An 11027-nucleotide genomic window follows, 5' to 3' on the forward strand; every position below is an offset into this window, starting at 1 on the left:
CTGTGGGGACGACCCGCCGTGATCCCGTCCTTTGGAGACCCCCCTCAGAGCAGCGGTGACTTTATCTAAGGGGATGGGGGCCCTGTCTGGAAAACACGTCTCAGTGTCCTCCGGAGAGCAGAGAGGGGCTGACGGCTCCTCGCTGTCCCTCGTGGCCACTGCATCCAGGAGTCCGAGGAGGGAGGGGGGACCAGACCTGCCCAGAGAGGGTCAGTGGTCCCCCAGCCCCAAGCTGGTCCGGTGCGAGTGACCGGGGGTGGGGTGGGACAGAGAGAAACCATCAGTCTCATCTATGAGTGTGAGGGTGACTCTGGGAAGACGTTCATACCCAGGGTCCATGGTGGAGTTAGAACCAAGGCAGTGTACACAAGCAGAGATAAAACACTTGCCCCTACGGTAGCCCCCTGGTCTCCATCCACCGCCCAAACCCCGGCTACCATGGCTGCCGGGCTAAAGCGTTATGACATGGTGTCAGCCCTATGCGGTCGTGACTTCAACAATCCGCTCAACTCTCTGGGCTGGGACAAGGGGGTATTACTGAACCCGCACAACCTAGATGCGTCATCACCAATTCCTCCGCACAGGACTTCCCCGACCAAATCATGGGCGGATGCAAGAGAGAAGAAGTGTGGCCTAGAGGATCAATCAATCAATCAATCAATCGTATTTATTGAGCGCTTACTATGTGCAGAGCACTGTACTAAGCGCTTGGGAAGTACAGATTGGCAACACATAGAGACAGTCCCTACCCAACAGTGGGCTCACAGTCTAGAAGGGGGAGACAGAGAACAGAACCAAACATACCAACAAAATAAAATAGGATAGAAACGTACAAGTAAAATAAATAAATAAATAAATAAATAGAGTAATAAATATGTACAACCATATATACATATATACAGGTGCTATGGGGAAGGGAAGGAGGTAAGATGGGGGGATGGAGAGGGAGACGAGGGGGAGAGGAAGGAAGGGGCTCAGTCTGGGAAGGCCTCCTGGAGGAGGTGAGCTCTCAGCAGGGCCTTGAAGGGAGGAAGAGAGCTAGCTTGGCGGAGGGGCAGAGGGAGGGCATTCCAGGCCCGGGGGATGACGTGGGCCGGGGGTCGACGGCGGGACAGGCGAGAACGAGGTACAGTGAGGAGATTAGCGGTGGAGGAGCGGAGGTTGCGGGCTGGGCAGTAGAAGGAGAGAAGGGAGGTGAGGTAGGAGGGGGCGAGGTGATGGAGAGCCTTGAACCCCAGGGTGAGGAGTTTCTGCCTGATGCGCAGATTGATTGGTAGCCACTGGAGATTTTTGAGGAGGGGAGTAATATGCCCAGAGCGTTTCTGGACAAAGATAATCCGGGCAGCAGCATGAAGTATGGATTGAAGTGGAGAGAGACACGAGGATGGGAGATCAGAGAGAAGGCTGGTGCAGTAGTCCAGACTGGATAGGATGAGAGCTTGAATGAGCAGGGTAGCAGTTTGGATGGAGAGGAAAGGGCGGATCTTGGCAATGTTGCGGAGCTGAGACCGGCAGGTTTTGGTGACGGCTTGGATGTGAGGGGTGAATGAGAGAGCGGAGTCGAGGATGACACCAAGGTTGCGGGCTTGTGAGACGGGAAGGATGGTAGTGTCGTCAACAGAGATGGGAAAGTCAGGGAGAGGACAAGGTTTGGGAGGATAGAACGTGGGCTGACAGTCAGTGGACTTGGTTTCCAGTAACGGCTCAACCTCTTTTTTTATTTTTTAATGGTATTTGATATGTGCTTACTATGTGTCAAACATTGTTCTAAGCACTGGGCAAGTTAATTAGGTTGGACACAATCCCTGTACCTCATGGGGCTCACAGTCTGAGCAGGAGGGAGAACAGGAGAATTGAGGCACAGAGAAGATAAGTGACTTGCTCAAGGTCACACAGAAAGCAATTGGCATAGCTGGAATGAGAGCCCAGGCCCACGCTCTTTCCACTGGGCCGGGCTACTTCTCTTCTGGGGAATTTGGAGGCAAATCACTTTGCTTCTCTGTGCCTCAGTTCCTTCATCTGTAAAATGAGCCCTGTGCGGGACGGTGACTGTAACCCACCCAATTTCCTTGTATTCACCCCAGTACAGTGCCTGGCACATACTGAGAGATTAGGAAATACCATAAAAAGAGAGGTAAAAGGCATGATCCCTGCCCTCATAGACTTCCCAATCTAATAGTCTAGATAGGCAAAATGTCATTTACAATTGGGAGGAGAAAAGAATGGAACAATGAATATGTGGATGAGAAGCAGCCTGGCTTAGTGGAAAGAGCACGGGCGTGTGAGTCAGGGGTAGTAGGTTCTAATCCCAGCTCCTCCACTTGTCAGCTGTGTCACTTCGGGCAAGTCATTTCACTTCTCTGTGCCTCTGTTACCTCATCTGTAAAATGGGAATTAAGACTGTGAGTCCCAGGTGGGACAACCTGATTACCTTCTATCTCCCCCAGCGCTTAGAACAGTGCTTGGCACATAGCAAGCGCTTAACAAATGCTATCATCATTGTTATTATTATTTGTGATTGATTTTCGTATTTTTGAGTGCTTAAATGTGTGCAGAGCACTATTCTAAGTGCTGAGGAGAGTACCCTATGAAGGAGTTGGTAGACATGTTCCCTGCCATCAAGGAGCTTAGGGGGGAAGCAGACAACAATCAGTCAACCAATCGGAGACATCTATTAAGCGCTTACTGTGTGCTGAGCACTGTACTAAATGCTGGGAGGAATACCATATAAATGAGTAGGTAGACATGTTTCTTCAAGGAGTTGACAGTCTAGAGTAATGAACCTTACCTTCAGCAGCAATATTCTGAGGGTCTGTGGATTCATTAAGTCTGGAGATGGTCACTGACAAATTGTGGGAAGATGTGAATTAGCTAAATCCTCCTTGAGAAGATGGAATTCCAGAGTGTTTTTAAGGATGGAATATATTCGGGCTGGAGAATTGAAAAGGGTGGATTTCCAGGCCAAAGGAAGGGTGGGTGGGAGCCAGAGGTGGGAGGAGCAAGCATCGAAGGCGAGTCACGGTGAGAAGGTTCTTTTTGGAGGGTTGGTTGAACAAAGCAGATAATGAGGAGGAGAGATAGAACAGGTGGATGGCACTGAAGCCAGTTATCAGGCATTCACTGAAGCCAACCCAACTGCAACCCGTTATTCCTCTAGACTGTAAACGCGTTGTGGGCAGGAACTGCGTTTGCTTATTATTCTATTGTACTCTCCACAGCATTTAGTACAGTCCTCTGCACACAGTAAGCACTTCATAAGTATTACGAAACGAATTCATTTTCCACTTTGCAGGAGCTGCTGCAATCAGGTTCCCTGAGCTAGAGGCTGTGTATTTTTGTGTGTGTATGTGTGTGCACGCAAAGTATTGGGTAGTGGAATCAGCAAACAAGCTCAGGCAGCGGGGATGGTTGAAAATGAAGATAGAAAAAGATCTCCCTCCAGACTGTAAAGTCGATGTGGGCAGGGAATGTGTCTACCAACACTTGAGGTGGCGGGGCGGGGGGAGACAATCTCAGGAATTCCCTTTAAATCGACCAAAATAATGTGAAAATCTGGACCTTTCTTTATCCTTGCTGTGTATGAAATTCAAAGATCATTTTGAATTCAATAACTCTCTCCTTTCCATAGAGAATCACTAGTTAATATCCTGTCAGTTTCTTCACTCATCTCATCAGTGGACTCTAACTTTGGCTCTTCCCTCATCAACTGCAGAATAATAATGATGACATTTGCTATGCACTTACTATATGCAAAGCACTGTTCTAAGTGCTGAGCAGGGATATAAGTGATCAGGTCCCACGTGGGGCTCACAGTCCTAATCCCAATTTTACACGTGAAGTGACTTGCTCAAAGTAACACAGCTGACAGGTGGCAGAGCCTGGATTCGAACCCAGGACCTCTGACTCCCAAGCCTGGTCTCTTTTCACTAAGCATTGCTTCAAGTAAATGCTGCCTCCTAAAAATGTCCAACTTCTCCACGGTGACGGGATTCCTCCTGCTGGGTTTCTCGGAGGTCCAGGAAGGAGCAGCAGCTGGTCCATGCTGCGCTGTTCCTCCTGGTCTACCTGGTGACCCTCTTGTGGAATCTCCTCATCGTCGCCGTCACCGCCCTCGACCGGCGCCTCCACACCCTCATGTACTTCTTCCTCAGGAACCTGTCTGTTCTCAGCCTCTGCTACATCTCCGTCCCCGTCCCCAAATCCATCCATAACTCCCTGACCGACCGTAAGAGAAATCTCCTTCCTTGGCTGTGTGGCACAGATCTGTTTGGTGATTTTATTTGGAGGTGCAGAATATTTTGTCCTTACGGTGATGTCCTACAACCACAACGCCACCACCTGCCGCCCCCTGTACTACGGCATCATCATGGTCCAGGGGGCTTGTGCGAATATGGCCACCGCCTCCTGGCTCGGTGGATGGATGTTAGGGGTCCTATTTTCAGCTACGACTTTCTCCCTGTCCTTCTGCGCATCCAATACTGTCCAGCAGTTCTTCTGTGACGTTCCCTCCATCTTGAAGATCACCTGCTCCGAGGACCACATCATCATCGACGTGCGTGTGACTGTCGGGGTAGCGTTACCCGTCTTCTACTTAGTCTCTATCGTCATCTCGTACGTGCACATCTCCTGAGCTGTGCTGAGGATACCGGCCACCGAGCACCTGCCTGCCTCACCTCGGCGTCATCACTCTCTTTTTCTTGACTTGTTTTTGTGCTTACCTGAAGCCTCCTTCAAGTTCCCCCTCGACGCTGGACCTGCTGGTGTCCGTGTTCTACACCTGGTTTCCCCCGCCCTGAATCCCATCATCTACAGCCTGTGGAACCGGGACGTGAAAGCCGCCCAGGGGAGGGGACTAGGCAGGGAATGCCTTCCATCTTGGGGACGTGAAGTCACCATTCTTTGCCTGCTGAAGTTAACATGGCCACGGTGAATGGCCCCAACAACTTTCAGAGGCCAGATCTTTGTGTATTTCACCCAGAGAGCAACCTAGGGGAAGGGAAAACCATCTATAACACTTATTTAGAATAAGGCCCTCATTTTCACAGACAGATTGGGTCAGGCTAGCTTTGTCCTCTGCCTCCTGAGCTGAAGACCACACTTCGAAGGAGGGCACAAGTCTTAATGGAAGGTGACAATCAAAGTCCTACCTTTGTCATTCAGAACTGATATTCCCCGAGAAATAATGTCATCGGTGGGGGGAGTAGATCCTGAATTGACTCATCACCCTGCTGTGGAACCCTACCTGAAACTTCTAAACTTTACACTGCCCAATTACCAGGTCTTTGAACCTGGACCAGCACTCATCTGCTGTTTGTTCTAGGACACCCCCTCCATTGTCTCGCTGGCAGTCCTTCATCGGCCCTCCATTGGCCCTCCGTCATCCCTCCACCATCGCTCCATCATTCCTCCATCATCTCTCTGTCACCCCTTCCTCAACGCCCCATTTTCCTTCCATCCCCGTAGACTGTCAGCTCGTTATGGGCAGGGAACATGTTTACCAACTCTGTTGGATTGTCCTCTCCTTAACGCTTTAGTCCAGTGCTCCAAACACAGTAAGCGCTCAGTAAATACCATCGATTAATTATTTCTCCCAGCCCTCTGACAAGCCGAAGGCAACATATGTAATTGGGGTCCTACGCCGGATCCTTTCCTGTTTAACTAGACTTCACTTTGCAGTTTATTTTCCTCGTATTGAGACAGGTGAAATCGGATTCCCTGGACCCGCAGCTTTGTGTGTCTGTGTGTGTGTGTCTGTGTGTGTGTGTGTGTGTGTGTGTGTGTGTGTGCGCGCGCGCGTGAGTGTGCCCATGCTCAGGGCAGGGTAGGAAAATCAGGGAGCAAATCCCAGGCTTTAAGGAAGGGGGACATCTGGGTAGGGAACAGTGGGGAATGTTCTCCATCTCACCCTAGGGAACAGGTTTGGGGGTCACGGAAGAGCTGAATGAGTGACTAGATACATTTATGTGTGTATACGTCTACCCACTTGTTTGTATTTTACTCTCCCAAGTGATTAGCACAGTGCTCTGCAAACAGTAAGCGCTCGATAAACACGATTGACTCTGTGCGACTGTCCGTGTGTGGGAGAACCCTGGTCTGTGAGTGAGCGGTAATACATGTGAGGGCATTATGTGTTTGGATACATTTATGTTTAGCTGAAAATTTGGGTGTGAGAATGAATTTGTGTGCTTCAGGGTGCCTTGTTTGGTTGGTATAGCCTTGCCTTTTGTGTCTACGGGGGGATCAATAAACACCGTTATTACTATTACCAGTTGGTCAATCAGCTCAGAGCCGTGCTCTGCACACAGTAAGCGCTCAATAAATTCGATTGAATGAATGAATATTTATTGAGCTCAGAGCAAAGTTATCTGTATACAGCACTATCCTAAGTGCTTTGGAGAGTACTGTATAACAATGTAACAGACACACTCCGTACCCAGAGTGACCTTACAGTCTCTGTTCATATCCTTAATTTATTTGATATTAACATCTTTATCTTCCTTTAGACTGTAAGGTTGTTGTGGGGAGGGAACATGTCTACCAACTCTGTTACATTATATTCTCCCAAGTATTTGTTACAGTGCTCTGCACACAGTAAATGATCAAAAATACGATTTCTCAACTGCTTGATAGGCTGATACTACAAGTTCTAGTAGGGCTTTTGCTGCTATTACTGCTATTATTGCTATGACTGTTTTTCCGTCTAAAACTCTGTCATCTTGTTGCCCCCACTTGGAGAATTATGGTGTCAATCCTCCTTTGGAATTCCCTCCTAGGTACGTGGAAGTCTTTTACCAAGTTTCTAGGTCATTTGGTAATTTATAACTATCTTCCAATATACCATAGGTTTCTCCTTCTTTAGACTCACCGGCAAAATTCCTGTTGATTTCTTCACCTCATCAAGATCTTTATCCTGTGCAGGGAGTCATCATCATCTAGCAATGACCAACATCCCCACGGTGAGGGAACGTATCCTGCTGCGTTTCTCCGTGGTCCGGGAGCTGCCGCTGGTCCGGGCGGGGCTGTTCCTCCTGGTCCACCTGGCGGCTCTGACGGGGAATCTCCTCATCGTCACTTTAACCGCCTTCGATCGGCGCCTCCACACCCCCATGTACTTCTAAATCAGGCACCTGTTTGTCCTCGAACTCTGCTACATCTCCGTCACCGTCTCCAAATCCATCCACAATTCCCGGACCAAAAAGAGATCCATCTCCCTAGTGGGCTGTGCCATCCAGGTCTTCTCCGTGGTCTGGTCTGCTGGCTCAGAGCTGTCCGTCCTCACAGTGATGTCCTATGACTGCTATGCTTCCATCTGCCTTATCCGAAGCTACGAGGTTGTCATGGCTCCAGGGTCCTTTGGGAAGATGGCCGCCGCCTCCTGGCTCAGCAGGGTCCTGTTTGCAGCATTGTGTTCACCTGGGACGTTCTCCCTGTCTTTCTGTGGGTCTAACACCGTCCACTAGTTCTTCTGTCACATCCCCTCGCTGCCGAAGATCACACCCTTAGAGAAGCATATCGCCACCAACGCGACTGTGATTTCTGAGACAGCCTTAGGCGTCGTCTACTTCATTTCCATCGCCGTCTCATACGTGCACATCTTCAGGGCCGTGCTGAGAATGCCGGCCGCCGAGGGCCGGGCCAAAGACTTCTCCACCTGCCTGCCTCACCATTTCCTCTTCGTCATCACTGCTTTCCTCTCTACGGGCTTATTTGTTTATATAAAGCCGCCCTCCGACTCCTCCTTGATCGTGGACCTACTCGTGTCCGTTTCCTACACAATTTCCTACAAAATATCTCCTTCCTTGTGCAAATAATCGCACACCACCACTTAACCAAGAAATTGCCCTTGGACCTAGCCATATACCTAGCTGTCCTACAGGGTTCACAGTAAACGCTGGACATTGATGATTTGTCAAAGTCTGGGAGGGAGGCGGCTAAGACTGAAGTATGACTGACAATCCAGTTTTGGGGAGGCATCATGGCCTACGGGAAGGGAAGACCATGTAGACTGTAAACTCACAGTGGGCAAGGAATGTGTTTAACAACTGTTAACCTGTACTCTCCCAGGTGCTTAGTATAGTAAATCCTGTTTTGGGGCGGTTCTAATCCCTGCTTTGCCACATGTCTTCTGTGTGACCTTGGGCAAGCCACATAACTTCACTGTGCCTCAGTTACTTCATCTGCAAAATGGGGATTAATCAATTTATCAATCGTATTTAAGATTAAGATTGTGAACCTCACACGGGACAATCCAATTACCTTTTATCTGCCCCACTGTGCTTAGAATAGTGCTTGGCACATAGCAAGTGCTTAACAAATACCATAATGTTTAAAAAATTTTATCATGGCCTAAAAAAATGGAAATCGCTCTAGGCTATAAACTCACTGTGGGCAGGGAACGTATCTGCCAACTCTGTTATATTGAATTTTTCCAAGTGCTTAGTACAGTGCTGGGCCCAGAGTAAGTGTTCAATTGATTGATTGATTGATTGATTGAGTCTCGAATTCTGATGCCAGCTCTGCTACTGGCCTGCTGTGTGACCTAGGGGCAATGACTTAGCATCCCTAGAATCTCTCTTGCTCTTACACTGTGAGTCCCTGTGGGACAGGAATTGTGTCTGAATTGACTCCGTTTCTATTCCAGCACGTGGAACAATTTGGGCACACAACCTTTTAATAAATGCAATAAACATCGCTTTGCTTTGCACCCAGCATGTTGTCAATAAATACCACTGATAATAATAACAGTAATATTTATGGTCTTCGTTAAGCACTTACTATGTGCAAAGTACCCTTCTAAGTGCTGGAGTAGATACAAGGTAATCATGTTGGACACAGTCCCTTTCCCCCCTGGGGCTCACAGTCTCAATCCCCATTTTACAGATGTGATAACTGAGGCACAGAAAATTGAAGTGACTTGCCCAAGATCACAAGGCAGGAAAATTGCGGAGCTGGGATAAGAACCCACGACCTCTGACTCCCAAGCCCCTGCTATGAATGGATGAATGGATGGATAGATGAATGGTTGGAAGGATTAATGGATGGAAGGAAGAAAAGACGGACTGATGAGAGAGGATGGAGTTGACAAGAAAGATGGAGCTGCAATCACCCCTCCTTCCCTTCTCCCATACTTTCTCCCATTTCCCAACTTTCATTCCCACCCCCAGAGTCTTGCTAAAGATCATATCATTATATTTTCATAATCATTACTAATAATGATATCATCATAAATAATAATAATAATGATGGCATTTGTTAAGTGCTTACTTTGTGCCAAGCACTGTTTTAAGCGCTGGGGGAGTTACAAGGTAATCAGGTCGTCCCACGTGGGGCTCACATTCTTAATCTTCATTTTACAGATGGGGTAACTGAGGCACAGAGAAGTTAAATGACTTGACAAAAGTCACACAGCTGACTAGTGACAGCTGTAGTAAGGTCTCAGGAGAGTTAAAGAGACCATTGTTCCTGCTTTCCAGGAGATTATGATCTAATGGGGGAGATAGACAGAGAATAACTTCCGCAGAGGAGGAAGGAGAGAAGGGAAAGATGAGAAAGTGGACAATTGCTTGATTCAGGAGTACAGTTCATATTGTCAGTATTAACAGAGCTTTAAGTGATTTGCAATTAGGACAAGTCAGAGGAAGCAGCGTTACCTAGTGGGTAGAGTAGTGACAAGGGATTCAAAAGGACATGGGTTCTGATCCCGGCTCCACCACATGTCTGCTGTGTGACCTTGGGCAGGGTCGCTTAAATTACCCGTGCCTCAGTTCCCTCATCTGTAAAATGGAGATTGAGATGTGAGCCCCACGGGGGACGTGGACTCTGTCCAATCTGATTAGCTTGTATCTACTCCGGCACTTAGTATAGTACCCGATATATAGTAAGTGCTTCACAATGACCATAAGAAAAAGTTTAAAAAGGCTGATTGACTGACGGATTGAGTGTCTCAGATTGTGAATTAGACAAATGTGAAGCCATTAAAAGTGGCTAAAGACTGTCGTCGAAAACAGGAAGCATTGGGACGCTGGGATGCAGATACCACTGCTTCCACGGGAACCCCGAGGGCCGGCACCATCGTTGATGCTGCAGTGACCGGGCCCTTGTCTCCCAGGAGCCTCAGGAACCACGTGACCACAGGGTTCTTGGCTTGTCCAAGCCACGAAGTCCCTCAGCAGGGCCCGAAACATCCTCCAGGGATCCCCCTGGGAGCAGCTCCTGCTTTATCTGCAGAAATAAGGGCCCGTCTGGAGAGCTTCTCAGGGTCTGAGAGAGAGCGGAAAGGGACCGAGGGCTCCTCTATGTTCCTTCCTGTCTGACCGAACCCAGGGGTCTGAAGTGAAAGAAGGGACCAGCCCAGCCCTGCAGAGGTCAGCGACCCCCAGCCCCATGATGCCCTGATGAGGGTGACCGGGGATGAGTAGGATGCAGGGGTGGGGGGAACGAAGATGAGGATGGAAGCGATGGATCCAGTCTGGGGCCTAAGTTAGGATTCGGACCAGGGCCGCGGCTCCCAGCGGGGCAGTGGTGCTAGCAGGAGGAGAGGTGATTCCCAGTTCAGTAACCTCCAATAGGTACACACCTCTCCTCCTTACTTCTCAAACCTCTCTACCACAATAATGATGAAATTTGTTCAGCGGTTTACTATATGCAAAGCACTGTTCTAAGCGCTGGGGGGTATAAAACGTGATCAGGTTGTCCCACGTGGGTCTCACAGTCTTAATCCCCATTTTACAGATGAGGTAACTGAGGCTCAGAGAAGTTAAGTGACTTGTCCAAAGTCACACAGCTGACAAGTGACAGAGCCGGTATTAGAACCCATGACCTCTGGCTCACAAGACCCAGCTTTTTCCACTATGCCATGTTGCTACCATGCCAACTACCCGTCAGGCTATCGTGCTCCAGCACAGTGTCAGCTCTATGAACAGTCACTATGGGTTTTCTTGGGTCCCAGAATCCCTTGCAGAGGGTAAATGACATGCAGGGCTGAGAGAGTGTGACCAGCTTTGGACAGCCACTGGCACTATTAGCAA

This window comes from Tachyglossus aculeatus, unplaced genomic scaffold (assembly GCF_015852505.1).
Source record: "Tachyglossus aculeatus isolate mTacAcu1 unplaced genomic scaffold, mTacAcu1.pri scaffold_158_arrow_ctg1, whole genome shotgun sequence".
In the NCBI taxonomy this organism is placed as follows: domain Eukaryota; kingdom Metazoa; phylum Chordata; class Mammalia; order Monotremata; family Tachyglossidae; genus Tachyglossus; species Tachyglossus aculeatus.